A 14,647-nucleotide genomic window follows, 5' to 3' on the forward strand; every position below is an offset into this window, starting at 1 on the left:
TCTTTTTGTGGTGTCTAAGAACTGGAAATCAAAGGGATGCCCATCAATTGGGGAATGGCTAAACAAGCTGCGATATATGATTGTCATGGAATACTATTGGGCTATAAGAAATGACCAAGCAGGCCAGTTTCAGAAAAACCTGGAAAGATTTACATTGAACTGATGCAAAGTGAAGTGAACAGAATGAGGAGAATGTTGTACCTGGGAACAGCAATACTATACAGTGTTCACTTAGTTATTCTCAGCAATGCAGTGATCCAAGACAATTCCAAAGGACTTATGAAGAAGCAGACTATTCGCCTCTAGAAAAAGAACTGACACTGATTAAATACAGACTGAAGCATGCTATTTTTCACTTTCTTTCATTTTTTCCTTTTATTCCAGTCTTCTTATACAGAATTGCTAATATGGAAATGTTTTACATGATTACGCATGTACAACCTATAAGTGATTGTTTGCCATCTTGGGGTTGGAGGGAAGGATACAATTTGGAAATCAAAACTTTAAATAGAGCTGTGAGCTCTCCCACCCAACATGCACTTGCCTCCCTGCTGCCTCCAGGTGTGGCACCACCTTCTCTCTCTCTTAAGGGTGTAAACCTGCCACTTCAAAGTTCGCCATGGAAGATGACATTGTTCTTGTTGTTGACAATGGCTCTGGAATGTGCAAAGCTGGCTTTGTAGAAGACAATGCCCCTCGGGCCATCTTCCCCTCCATTGTTGGGCACCCCAGACATCAGGGTGTGATGGTGGGTATGGGCCAGAAAGACAGCTATGTGGGGGGTGAGGCCCAGAGCAAGAGAGGTATTCTGACCCTGAAGTACCCCATTGAACATGGTATTGTCACCAACTGGGATGATATGGAGAAGATCTGGCATCATACTTTCTACAAGGAGCTCTGTGTGGCCCCTGAAGAGCACTCTGTGCTGCTCACAGAAGCCCCCCTGAACCCCAAAGCCAACAGAGAAAAGGTGACTCAGATTATGTTTAAGACCTTCAACACCCCAGGCATGTATGTTACCATCCAGGCTGTGCTGTCCCTGTATGCCTCTGGTTGTACCACTGGTATTGTGATGGACTCTGGTGATGGTGTGACCCACACTATGCCCATCTATGAAGGTTATGCCTTTCCTCATGCCATCCTCCATCTGGATCTGTCTGGCCATGATCTGACAGACTAGCTCATGAAGATCCTGACCGAGAGAGGATACAGTTTCACTACTGCAGCTGAGAGGGAAATTGTGTGTGACATCAAGGAAGGAGAAGCTGTATTACGTTGCCCTAGACTTTGAGCGGGAGATGGCTACTGCTGCATCAAGCTCCTCTCTGGAAAAGACCTATGAGTTTCCTGATGGTCAGGTTATCACCATTGGCAACAAGAGGTTCCGGTGCCCAGAAGCTCTCTTCCAGCCATCTTTCTTACGTATGGAATCCTGTGGAATCCATGAAACTTCAACTCAATCATGAAGTGTGATATTGACATCCGTAAGGATTTGTATGCCAATACTGTATTGTCTGGTGGTACCACCACATACCCAGGCATTGCTGACAGGATGCAGAGGATTACAACCCTAACTCCCAGCACAATGAAAATCAAGATCATTGCCCCGCCAGAGAGAAAATACTCTGTCTGGACTGGAGGCTCCATCCTGGCATCTCTTTCCAGCTTCCAGCAGATGTGGATCAGCAAACAGGAGTATGATGAATCTGGGCCCTCCATTGTCCACCACAAATGCTTCTAAATGGACTGTGTGTTTTTATAATTTTTTTTTTTTTTGTCAAAAGGGTATGACATGGTAATTGCCCAAAAAAAGAGATGAGATTGGCTTGGCTTTGGGTTTTTTTTGTTTTGTTTTGTTTTTTGATGCTTGACTCAGGATTTAAAAACTGGAACGGTGAAGGTGATGAGCAGTTTAAGTATGTTGAAGGCAAACATCCCCAAAGTTCTCCAGTACGTCTTCAGGACTCTTGATTGTACATTCGTGTTTTTTTTTAATAGTCATTCCAAATATTGTATAATGCATTGTTACAGAGTAATGAGCTCCATAAAAGAAGCTCAAAGGAGCTAAGTAACAAATCCAGATGGGGAGGGTGGGGCGGGGAAGGTACTAGTATTGCTCTACATGTAAATTAACGTAATCCTCTTAAAAATTTTTTTGTATCTTCTGCCTTAATACTTGTTCCTTTTTTTAAATTGTCAGCCATATTGAATGGCCCCCTAAATTCCCTCCCTGCCCCCAACATAGGTGTGAATGAAGACTTCACAGTTTTATGAGACTGGTGCCAGTACTTGGGGGAGGGGAGGAGCTTTACCTGCACATTGACTTAAGACCAGTTTGAATAAAAGTGTACACATTAAAGAAAAAAACCTTTAAATAAAAATTTTTAAAAGTTGGGGGGAAAAAGCCAAACCATACAAATTTTAAAAAGCAGGGAGAGAAGGAGGTAAATGAAGTGGGCAGAGAAGTTAAGAATTCGCTGCTGAGTTCTTAAGTCATTTGTGCCTGGTTCCTAAGGATGTATAGTATTTAACCTTCATATTTCCTTTATAGAGAAATAGCAATAAAATTTAAGTGAAAGATGTATTATCTCACAGAACCGTAGCTTTTAAAGCCAACTTCCATGACGAAAATTCTAGGAAGCACTGACTTCAGTCTTTCAGGGGCATTTGATTTCAAGGTGTAATCTTGGGGGAGGCTGAAGAATTTTTTCCATCTACACTTCTCCCCCTTGCTCCACCACAGGGCTTTATTCAAGAAACACTTTCAAAAGATGTGCTTTTGAAACTAGTAATAAAGATGGCTTATAAAAAAAAGATTTAGTATTCTAAAATCTATGATTCTAAGATTCTGTCACTGATTTGTGGGATTTCTCTGACTGATTTATTTGGGCCAGGAGCCTGTACCCATTCGTGTGGCTGCTTCAACACAGGGTTTGGGTCTCGAAGATTGATGCAGACTCCAACAGGTTAGAGATCAGGCACCACTGATTGACTCCAGACTGTGTCTGTGTGGTTGTGTGAGCAGCTGGAAGGATATTACCTTTGTGCCTGGGGTCCCCCAAATCTTGGCCATCTTCCAGGGGTACCAGCTACTCTGAGAATGGCTGGGGAACCATGACCTGGGCCTCTAGATTTTCACTCCTTAATCTTCAAGAATGTCAGTAAGGTCCCAATTAAAGGCCCTGAGCCCTGTGACCTTTGCCTTTTCCTAAGTCTGCTTAGCTAGGCAGGTCTGAGCAATGTGATTCCCTGAAATTCCTAATTCCCTCTTTCTCTTGTCACTGGTTCAATGACTACACATCCAATGGCCTCTGTTTGATCTCCCCCTGCCCCCTTCCTTCACAGAGCAGCAGCACATTGAGGTAGAAGAGGACACTGCTTTATATCACACGACCCAGGTTTGAATTCTGTCTCTTCAATCTTATTAATCGCTGACATTTATAGGGTGCTTTTAGACTGACAACACAAAGTGAATTATGTACATTTTTCTCATTTGATCCTCATAACAGACCTGAGGGGAGGTACTCCTGTTATCTGCATTCTACAGATGAGGAAACTGAGTCACAGGCAGGCTAAATGACTTGTCCAGGATCACCAAAGTAGTAAGTGTATGGGATGTGGTTCAAACTCGGGTCCTCTTGACTCCCTGTCTAGGGCTCTAACCACTCTACCTTCTTGGAAAGTCATTTACCCTTTCTGGGACTCAGTGTTCTCATCTGTAAAATGAGGAGGATAGACAATTTACCTGAGCCTCCAAGGTTCTTTCTAGACCCAAATCTAGGGTCCTATGAGATCCTAATTTCCATATACTCCAGACCAGAGGTGATGAACTCAAATAGATATGAGGCCAACTGATCCCGTGGGCTGCACATTGACTTTGTTTTAAAATGTATTATCTATGTTTGATTACATTTTATTTCTTTTGTTAGATACTTCCTAAGTGCGTTTTAATTCTGGCTGCACCCCGGAGTACTGTGGGCCAGTTCTGTCCATATGTTTGACACTTCTGCCCCAGACCACACCAGTGAGTTTCCAGGCATTATTTGCAAGAGAAAGTCCCTCTTCAGGCCCCCTCTAATGCTTCATCATGTCATGGACTTGATTCTGGGTTCTTGAATGTTCTACCAGCAGAGGCTTCCACCAGATGTGGTAAATCTTACTGAACTAGAAAGTCTTCAGGCATAAGCTCATGGTGTCTAGAATCTGAGGAGCAGCCTAGCTACATTTGAAGAGGTCAGCCAGTAGCTCTCAAAGAGTACCTACTGTGTTATAGAGATGTTCCTATCTATATGTCAGTCAGTCAGTCAACAAGCATCTATTAAGGACCTACTATTTGCCAGGTATTATGCTAAGTGCTGGGGGTAGAATTAAGGTACGTGCAACCCTTTCATTTTGCAGATAAGGAAACAAGTCTACTTTAATCCAGTGACACTGGTCTTGTAGTTGCTTAAATAAGACAGTCTGTCTCCCAACTCCAGACACTAGCTGTCTCCCATGTCTAGAATATTCTCCTTTATTATCTCTGCCTCCTGGTTTCCCCTACTTCCTTTAAGCTCCAGCTAATATCTCACCTCCAAGAAGTCTTTCCCAGTAGCCCTTCATCCTACTGCCTTCCTTCTATCCATTATTCCTATGCATAACTTGCTTGTACTCACTTGTTTGCTTGTCTCCCCCATCAGACTGAGTTCCTAGAGAGCAAGGGCGGTCTTTTGCCTTTATTCATATTCCTAGTGCTTAGTACAGTGTCTTGCAATTCAATTCAATAAACATTTGTTAAGTGCCTACTATGTGTCAGGCAGTGGAGTTACAAAAAGAGGCAAAAGACAGTTCCAGTCCTCAGATCACAGTAAGTGCTCTGTGGACTCAACTTTATGACTTGCCAGAGAGATTGTGACTTGCCCAAGATCACACAGGTACTAATTAGCAGAGAAGGGTGCTCTCAGTAACATGCTTTTCATGGGGAGTTTTTTAATCTTTGGCATTTCCCATCACCAGTGCAGAGGAACTGAGGTCAGAGGCCATGCCACTTCTTTTCTGTGATGCCTCTAGAGGCTGCCACTGGAATTCAACTGCCTTCTATGTGGTTGATCCCGTGTTGAGTGCTCAAGAGACTGATAAAAAACGGCCAATCTCCTACCCTAGCCAATTAATCAACAAGCATTTCTTAAGCACCTACTATGTGCTGGGCTCTAGGGATAAACCAAGACAAAAAAAGAAAAAGAATCAATAGTGAAATTATGACGTTTATATCAATAAGTAATATAGTATGAGATAGGGGAGATAAAACTAAACTAAACGTAAGTCTTTGTGAAAAAGATCTTGAAGTCTTGGTGAGTTGCTAACTCAGTAAGAGTAAACAGTATAACAAGGCAAACCAAAAAAAAAGCAGTTATGTTAGGCTACATTACAGAATAAGAGAATCCTAATTTATCCTGTAAAGAAATTCATCATCTGCTTAAAGATTGCCAGTAAGAGAAACCTACCACCTTTAGAAGAGGCAGCTCTGTAATGAAGAGGATAGAGTGCTGGGCCTAGAGTTCAAATCCAACCTCAGTCACTTATTAGCTGTGTGACCCTGAGCAAGTCACTTAACCCCTGTCTGCCTGAGTTTCCTCAACTATAAAATGGGATCATAATAGTACCAGGGTTGTTCAGATCAAACGAGATTATATTTGTAACTGTCCAACTCTTCATGATTCCATTTGAGGTTTTCTTGGCAAAGATACTAGAGTGATTTGTCATGTCCTTCTCCAGGCATTTTTATGAATGAGGAAACTGAGGCAAACAGGGTTAAGTGACTTGCCCAGGGTCACCTGGTTAGTATGTGTCTGAGATGGGATTTGAACTCAGATATTCCTGACTCCAGGACTGACTGTATCCACGGCACCACCTAGCTGCCATATATTTATCAAGCACTATAGAAATGCTAGCTGTGATAGCTTAAGTGGCCCATTCCATTTTGGACAGTTCTAGCTGGTAGAAAGTCTTCATGAAGACATAGTAGAGTCCCTGGGTCCAGACTGAGGGAGAAACCTATCCATCCCTCTGTCCTCTGTCCTGGTCAGAACCCATCCATCAGGCATGCTGGATTCAGCGGTAGATGTGACATTTTGGGAAGGGCATTGAGAAGCTGGAGAGGGCTCAAAAGAGAATCACCACTTTGGTGACAGGATTAGAGACCACATCCCAGGAAGATCAATGGAAGGAACTGGGGCTATTTAGCCTGGAGAAGAGAAGGCAGGGTAGAGTGGGAGGGGACAGAAGGAGATAATCCCTATCCTTGAGTATTCAAAGTCCTGGGGAGTAGAAAAGGGATCTGACTTCTATTTGGCCCTAGAGAGAAGGACAAGGAACACTGAATAGAAGTTGTGCAAAGGGAGACTGAGGCTTTTGAAACAAGGAGACCTTTCTTACATCTATTACTACTCAGAAATGGAGTGGGTTACTCCAGGAGGTAATGAGTTCCCGGTCAAAATGAGTCTTCAAGCCAAGGATGGATGACCTCTGCTTGTCAGGGGTGTTAAAGATGATTCCTTTCTAGATTTGCAGTGGAGATGACACTCCTTGGGACCTTCCTTACTAGCCCTGAGATTCTCGAATGTAAGAGAGAATGTGATGGGGCACAGGAGAAATATAAATTAAGTTCTCTAAAAAATTCTCCAGCTAGATCGCTTTCCGCTTTGGGGGAAGGGTGGCAGAGATATCAAGGGATTCTTCTTCAGGGAGGGACCCCTCAAAAGTAAGGAAAGAGTGAATACACAAAAGTGGAAGATAGAAGAGAAGATGGGGGGTTGCCAATAGCATCTTTGGGATTCAGAAGAAGCATGTGTGGAACAGGGTAGAAAGAAAGAGTGGTAGGCTATGACCGGACTGGGGAGGGCCTCAAATACCAGGAAGAAGTGTTTGTAAGAATCAGGACCCCCAGCATTTTACCTCCAAGTACAATATGAAGAAATGTTTTGGTGCTTATAACACTTCTTTTTACTTTACTGTTTTAGTCTTAAAAAAAAAAACCAAAACACAAAAAAACCACCACCAACAACAAAACAGCACCAACCAGCATTTCTTTAGCCCCCCAGAGGCTCCTGTTCTGACGGCTCTCACAGGTCTTAAGCGTTAACCTGGCAAGAGCTCTGGACCAACTGTTGCCAGTTATTAATATACCCTCCATCCTCTGCACTTGCAGGCATTTTTCAGCCCATGCAGTGAGCAGGACATGGACAGCAGGGTTCAGAGCTGAAAATCTGAATTCATTTCCCCAGGTGGGGTGAGGTCTCTCTCTCTCTTGATGCCAAGGACTCGGTAAGCAATTCAGTGCCTCTGCATGGGAATTAACAGAGCTGAAGGAAGTCGCTACAGGAGATGGGTTTGGGTAGCAGAGGGCCCTCTCAACAACATGATGAAGCTGGCCCACTGGGTGGTCCAGGCAGGAGGGGGACTTGGAAATACACTGCCTGGAGGAATCCCCAGGGCATCAGATGGAGCTACGGCTGCAGAGCGGAAAAATTATGTAAAATGCACCACTCGGCTGACTTGGAAATGCTTCAGAAAAGCAATGAAGGAAGAAACTTTGATTACTGTGGCACCAGAAGTGAAAACCCCCATACGATCTTTGGCAACTTGGGGACAGCAGTGAGTATTTAAGAATAACTTGAAGTATGGTCAGTATGACCTGTTAACTGATTTTCCCTACCACCCTACAAGCATGGACTGGTGGACTTAGAACCCAAGATAACCTTAGAGGTAATATATTCCAGCCTTTTACAGGAGAGGAAATTGAGATCCAGAACGGGGGAGTGGATTGCCTGGCATTTCTCACCTAATAAGTGTCTGATCTGATTTCAAGTCTTCCAGGTCTTCCTGATTTCAAGTTCAAAATTCTATCATTCTCTGCAGCTACTGCTTTCTAGCTGGGTAGCTCTGGGAAAATATAGTACCCACATCTGTAAAAGGACAATAAAGGTATTTCACATTGAATGAATATGTATCTAGCTAACATTTATACAGCTCACAAGTTATCTCATTCAATCCTCACGACAACCCTATTAGTTAGGTAAGGGTTATTTCCATTTTACAGATGAACGTGGAGCAACAGGGTATCTTTTAAAAAGTGTTGGGGCTAAAACACATGGAATATGGCAGATTGAAAGGACTTCAGAGTTCATCTCTGTCTAAGCCCCTCGTTCCTAAAACCCAACTCTGACTTTGGTATCCCACCGCCCCTGCCCAAGATATTTCAATGGTTCCCTATTATTTTTAGGAGAAAACACAAACTCCTCTGATTGGCCTTGAAAGCCTTTCACAAAGGGAAGCCAGGTGTGGTGAGAAAAGCATGGGATTTAATCAGAGAATCAGCTTTGCCACTGTCTAACCTGGATCACTTGGGTCGAGTAATGTAACCTACCTCAGTCTCAGTTTCCTAATCTGTAAAATGAGGGGGTTAGACAAGATGAACTCTAAAGTCTTTTCTAGCTCTAAATCTATACTCCTATGGTGATCTGACTACACTTTGTCTTTCCAGACCAATTATACATCATCATTCCCGCTCTACTCCCCTCATATTCCAGCCAAATTGTCCCCAGTGTATGACATTCCATCTCTCCCCATGCATAGGATGCACTTTCTCGTTGTGAAGTCATTTCAGTCATGTCCAACTCTTCGTGACCCCATCTGGAGTTTTCTTGGCCGAGATACCAGAGAGGTTCACCATTTCCTTCTCCAATTCATTTTAGAGATGAGATAACGGAGGCAAACAAAGTTAAGTGACTTGCTCAGGGTCACACAGTGAGTGTCCGAGTCTGGATTTGAGCTCAGGTCTTCCTGACTCCAGGTCCTCCTCCCTACCCGCTGTATCCTCTTGCTGCCCTTCTTATCTCTATGCCTTAGAATCCTTAGCACTTTCAAGGCTCAGCCCAAGAGCTTCACCCTACTTTTCTCATTTCCTCTCAATTGTTAGTATCTCCACCAACCCCCAGTGAAATTCTTTGTATAAAATTTGTGAATATTTATGTGTTTATATGTTGTTTTCCTCAGCAGAATATTAGCTCCTAGAGGACAAAGGCTGTTTCTTTGTATCTCTAGAGCCTAGAATAGTTCTTGGCATATAGTAGGTGTCTAATCATTACTTATTGAATTGAATTTTACGGAACAGACTAAGGTTCAGAACGGAGAAGCAATTTGCCCATGGTCCCATAGTAATTATCAGGGTCAGGTTTGAAGCCAGGTCTTTTGATTCCAAGTCCAATGCCCTTGCCCCTGGAGCAGAAGACCTGTGTTTACGATCTTATTACCTGTGCAACCTTGGGCAACCACCTCTCCAGCCTCAGCCTTGATCTCCATGTCCTCCAACAAAAAAGTTCATATTTGCCCTACCTCCCTCATGGGAAGAAAAATGGTTACCAAACCTTAAAAACACTATAGAATGATAGTTGTGCCACCTCCCTTAGACCCAATCTATGGGGAAAGCTCTTCGTGTTCCTGTTTAAAGCAGTACAGGATATAAAGGATGCTGTGTGACTCTGCCCAGCTCACTTTACCTCTCTGACTAACCTCATTTGTCTCATTTGTAAAATGAGGACACAACCCCCTCACCCTCATTTAGAGGAACTCAATGCATAAACCTTAAAGTACCAGGAAAAAATGGGTATTCTTAGTGGTTTGTGCTTAAAAGACCTCACCTAGAACTGGTGTGATCAGAAAAGGAGGCAGCCCGGAGTAAAGTAAGCCCTCTCCTGCATTTGGTCCTTTGTCAGCTGAGTGCTTACATGGGAGCCAATGGTCTTTTCCTCTTTTTGTGGAGAAGTAAATTTCACTGCTCCCAGGGAAATTCTAGGTGGGGACACTAGCCAAAAGAGTGATGTATCAGAAGCCCCTAAGATTGAAACTAGTCTATATAGCTTTCAGTTCCAGGTCACGGGTCACATTTGCTAACTAAAGTCTGAATTTCCTTGCACAAACCTAATTGCCAGCTGCAGGTGGCCTGAATTTGCTTATATTAAAGCGCCCTGTTTTTTGCTAAGGGCATGCACTTCTGCTCCCCTCTAAATCGCCTTCAAAACCCTTTCATGACCCTTCAAATTGGCTGGTGTCTTAGCCGCCGTCTCTCCTGAAACCCTCTAATGGCTTCGAGTAACCCCACAGCCCATTAATAAAACACGGGCCCTTGTGCTTGCCTTGCCCCCCTTCTTACCCAATGGAGGCAGCGGAAGTGCAGCCTACTGATGATGGATGAGGATGGCTCTGGAAGAGATGCCTGGCTTTCCCCCAGCCGTGATCAATGATTCATGGCCAAGTGGAGTAATTGCCTCTCAAGCTAGTCTTTCCTTGGATGCATCTGACAGTGGGGCAGAGGAAGGAGGGGAAAGAAGGAAGGGGGAGAAGAAGAGTCAGTCCCAGAAGATTTGGGATCCTCTGCCCCGTATTACATTGATGGACAGAGAAATCTCTCCCCACCCCCATTGGTGATCCCCATTGGTGATCTATCATTTTATCCCACCCAGGACACCATCTTTGCATGAAAAAGGACTAGAAGCATAGAATGGGTGTGGAATCGATTTGTTGGCCAGAAGGTGGTGAAAGAGAAAATGGTTAGTTGTAATGGACCCACATGTTCACACAAAATTCCCAGTAGGGTTTACTGATGGAAAAGCTGGAATATGGCCAGAACCTCATATTTCCCTCCTTGATTAGAGGAGAGGGGGCACAGGTTCTGATATGTACAAATGCATCTATCAGATGTCCTTTGCTGCTCCCCAACTCAAATCTTAATAATAATGCTAATGATATCTCAGATTTCTTTGCAGTTTATGAAGCATTTCCCCTCCACAACAGTTCTATGAGGTTGGCAATGTCAATATGATTATCCCCATTTTACAGAAAAAAGAAAATTAAGAAAATATACATAATAAAGTTATAAGAATACTAAGGCTTAGAAAAAAAGTAATGACTTACCCAAGATCACATTGCCAGTTAAGTAACAGAGCCAGGACTCATAAACTGTCTCCACCCCCATACCCCCATCACTAGCACTGTCTTACTCTTCAAGATATTTGTGTATAATGTTGCATTCCCTCATGAGAACAGAGATCACAGGAGAGGTCATAGATTTAGAGGAAGAAGGTAGAGATCAACCCCACCCCACCCCACCCATTTGACTGAGGAAGGCACTGAAAAGTGAAATGAAATGAATTAACCAGGGTCACACAGCTTCTAAGTGTCTAAGCAGAATTTGAGCCCACGTCTTTCAGACTCCAGGTTTAGCTTCTCTCCACCATATTACACAGAGTCTTTGTGTAAAGTCCTTGAGGGTAGGGATTATTTCATTTTGGTCTGCATCCCCCAGCTCCTAACACAGTACCTGTAGAATTGAAGTGAACTGAATTGAATTAAGTGAACCTTAGAAGAGTTTGAGGAAATATCAGGTCAGAATGGGCAAGGATCTTAGATCTGTGGAGGTCTCTCTAGCTTAAAATGCCCTGTCCACAAATCCTCCTTTGATTCCTCAGGTTCACTCCTCTGATCCAATCTTAGCACAGTGAGTTCTCTACTTATGCCCTTCATTTCAATTCAACAATTCACTTATGAAACAGAAACAGTGACAGTGTGCAGAATATTGGACTAGGCACAAGAAGGGATATCTGTGTGCAGATCAGGGGAGATGCACAGTTTAGGCAAGGCATGATCACTCTTCTCATGGAGTTTACAGTCTCATGGGGATGATCCATACACAGATAACTGATAGCTAGAAAACTAGATAACAAGATAACTAGAAAAGACTGTAAAAATACACATTTGTTGTTTAGTCAGATGTCTGACTCTTCATGACCCCTTTTGGGTTTTTCTTGGCAAAGATACTAGAGTGGTTTGCCATTTCCTTCTTCAGTTCCTTTTATTGATGAGGAAACTGAGGGAAACAAGGTTAAATGACTTGCCCAGGGTCATACAGGTTAGTAAGTGTCTGCGGTCTTATTTGAACTTGGAAGAGGAATCTTCCTTACTCCAGGCCCAGAGCTCTAAAGATTGCACCACCTACCTGCCTAGATTGTAAAGAATATATATTTTGAAAGAATATAGAAAGAACATATATATATGTATATATAAAGAATGGATTTTAAAAGGTACAAAACGTGTTCATTACTAGATTCTCATTTGTATTTGTTCTATGTGTCTCCATGTCATCTCCCCTATTGTACTGTAAGCTCCGTAAGGGCAGGGGTCATCTCTTATCCATCTTTTTGCATCCTTCCCCACCCCCAACCCTCAGTGAAATACATTCAATTCAAGTTTTTAAAAATGAGCACCAGAATGACACCAGGGCTATGGTGTCAGGTGACCTGGGTTTGAAGTTTTCCTCTTGACAATTTACTCCTTGTATGACTTAGACAAGATGAGGAAACTGAAGTTCAGAGAGGATGAGCCACTTGACCAAGGTCATACAGTTAACAAATGTTTGAAGCAGGATTTGAACTCAGATCTTCCTGACTCTAAGTCTAGCACTCTAGACACTATTCCACCTTGCTGCCTAGGTAGAAACAAGATAAATCCAAGATAGTCTGACAAAGGAGGCTCTAGTAAGCAGATGGGGAGGGTTAGTCATCAGGAAGGGCTTCATGGGGGTGGCACACAAGGAAATGAAGATTCTAAAAGGTAGGAATGAGGAAGGGGAGCATGGTAGACAGCCTGGGTAAAGGTGCAGAGAGAGATGCCATCTTAATCAGAGAGCAAGGAGGAGCAGGAGGGCAGTCCAACAGTGCAATGGAAGAGAGTGATGTATCACAAGGCTTGGGAGATGGGACAGAGCCAGGTTAGAAAGGCTGTTAAATCCCTAACAAATACATTTGCATTTGATCCTTAAGATCATAGGAAAGCACTGGTTTTTATGAAGCAGTGGAGGGACATGGGCTAGTACGTGCTTTGAGAATATCACCTTGATATCTGTGCAGGGTGGATTAGAGAAGGGAGAGACTTGAGACAGGGAGACCAGCTGGCACTTGTCCAGGTAGAGGTGATGAATGCCTGGACTGGGTGTGGGGAGGGGGGGGTTGGAGTGTGAGGGGGAAGAAGGGGAAGGTGTGAAAGAAATGGCAACAATGAGACTCATGCAGCTGACTGATTATGGGAATGAAATGAGAATGAAGAGTTAAAGATGGTTCCCTGGTTATTACAGCTGGGATGATTTGTGGCACCCTTAATAGAAAAAGGGAAATTCTGAAGAGGACAATGGAAACGAGTTCTGTTTTGGAAACGTTATGTTTGAGGTGCCTTTGGGATGTGGGTACAAAACGCCCCCTAGTTTCATGGTGATGTGAGACTGATGGGGATGAGATCTGAAGCCCTAAAAGGAAAACACCATGTCTTTGAAAGTTTTCTCATACATTTCAGTATCCTAGATGGAAAGAAGGCTCAAGTGGTCCAATTCTTTTGAGGCAGACCCATTCCTTGTATTTTGGGGTTCTTAGCACCCCTACATCACAACAGGACTGAAGCTCAGGAAGGAGACAAATACTAGATATGTAGATAGGAGAGACAATCTGCATAAAGATGATGGTCTAACTTAAAGGAATCAATAAGATCCTCAAGAAACAATGTAAGAGATAAGAGAGGAAGACCTACACCTACAGTTGGGGGTGGGAGAGGATAAGTGTCATGATCCAGCAAAGGAGAATGAGGACAGATAGGAAGAAAAAAGCAAGAGAACAGTGTTGAGAAAGCCCAGAGAAGAGAGTATCCAGAAGGATGAGATAGTCAACAACAAGATATTGCAAAGAGGTCAAGAAGGATGAAGTTGGAGAAAAGGTCATCAGGTTTGCAATTCAGAGATCAGTCGTGACTCTGGAGAGAGCAGTTTTGGCAACTAGATGATATAATGGAGTTAGGAAGTCCCAAGTTCAAGTCCAGGCTTAGACAATTTACTGACTGTGGGATCTCGGGCAAGTCACTTAACCTCTGTCTGCCTCTGTTTCCTCATTGGTAAAATGGGGATAATAATAATTGTTGTGGAAATCAAGTAAGATAACATGTGAAAGACACTTTGCAAACCTTACAATGCTATAGGGATGATAGATATAGGATAGACAGACAGATAGATAGATAGATAGATAGATAGATAGATAGATAGATAGATAGATAGATAGATGATAGATAGATAGGATGATATTATTGTTAATAATAATAATGTTGTTGTTAGATTACAAGGCATTATGAACTAAAGAGAGGGGATATAATCAATAAATGTAAATAGTTTCTTCTAGGAATCTAGCCATGAAAGGAAGGTATGGAATGATAGCTTGAGGGGATGGTAGGGTCCAGTGAGTTGTGTTTTGGGAAGACCTGTACATATTTATAGGTAACAGATAGATATATCAATATCAATAGATAGGGAGAGGTAGAAGATTGGAGAAAGGAGGGGATGATTGTGGGGGCAATCTTCTGGAAGAGACAAGAAGGGACTGGCCCATGGAGAAGGACCATTTCTTCATCAGAGATTGGAGTAAAGAAGGACAGAATGGGGGATGATGTCAAGAGGTTTTTGTAAGTAAAGGAGAAAAAGAGCCTTGAAGTGAGTGATGATTCTCAGGAGAGTATGAGGTGAGTTCTTCTGAGAGGGTGCAGAGGAAGGAAAGGACTAAGGCACTTAAGAAAAGAAGAG

General features: G+C 43.0%; 1 pseudogene; it reads left to right on the plus strand.

Annotated features, from left to right (window-relative positions):
- Nucleotides 1-487: 487 nt before the first annotated feature.
- On the plus strand, nucleotides 488-2,032 carry LOC140498156 (actin, cytoplasmic 1-like; annotated as a pseudogene).
- The last annotated feature ends 12,615 nt before the right edge of the window (nucleotides 2,033-14,647 follow it).

This window comes from Notamacropus eugenii, chromosome 4, assembly GCF_028372415.1.
Source record: "Notamacropus eugenii isolate mMacEug1 chromosome 4, mMacEug1.pri_v2, whole genome shotgun sequence".
Taxonomy (NCBI): domain Eukaryota; kingdom Metazoa; phylum Chordata; class Mammalia; order Diprotodontia; family Macropodidae; genus Notamacropus; species Notamacropus eugenii.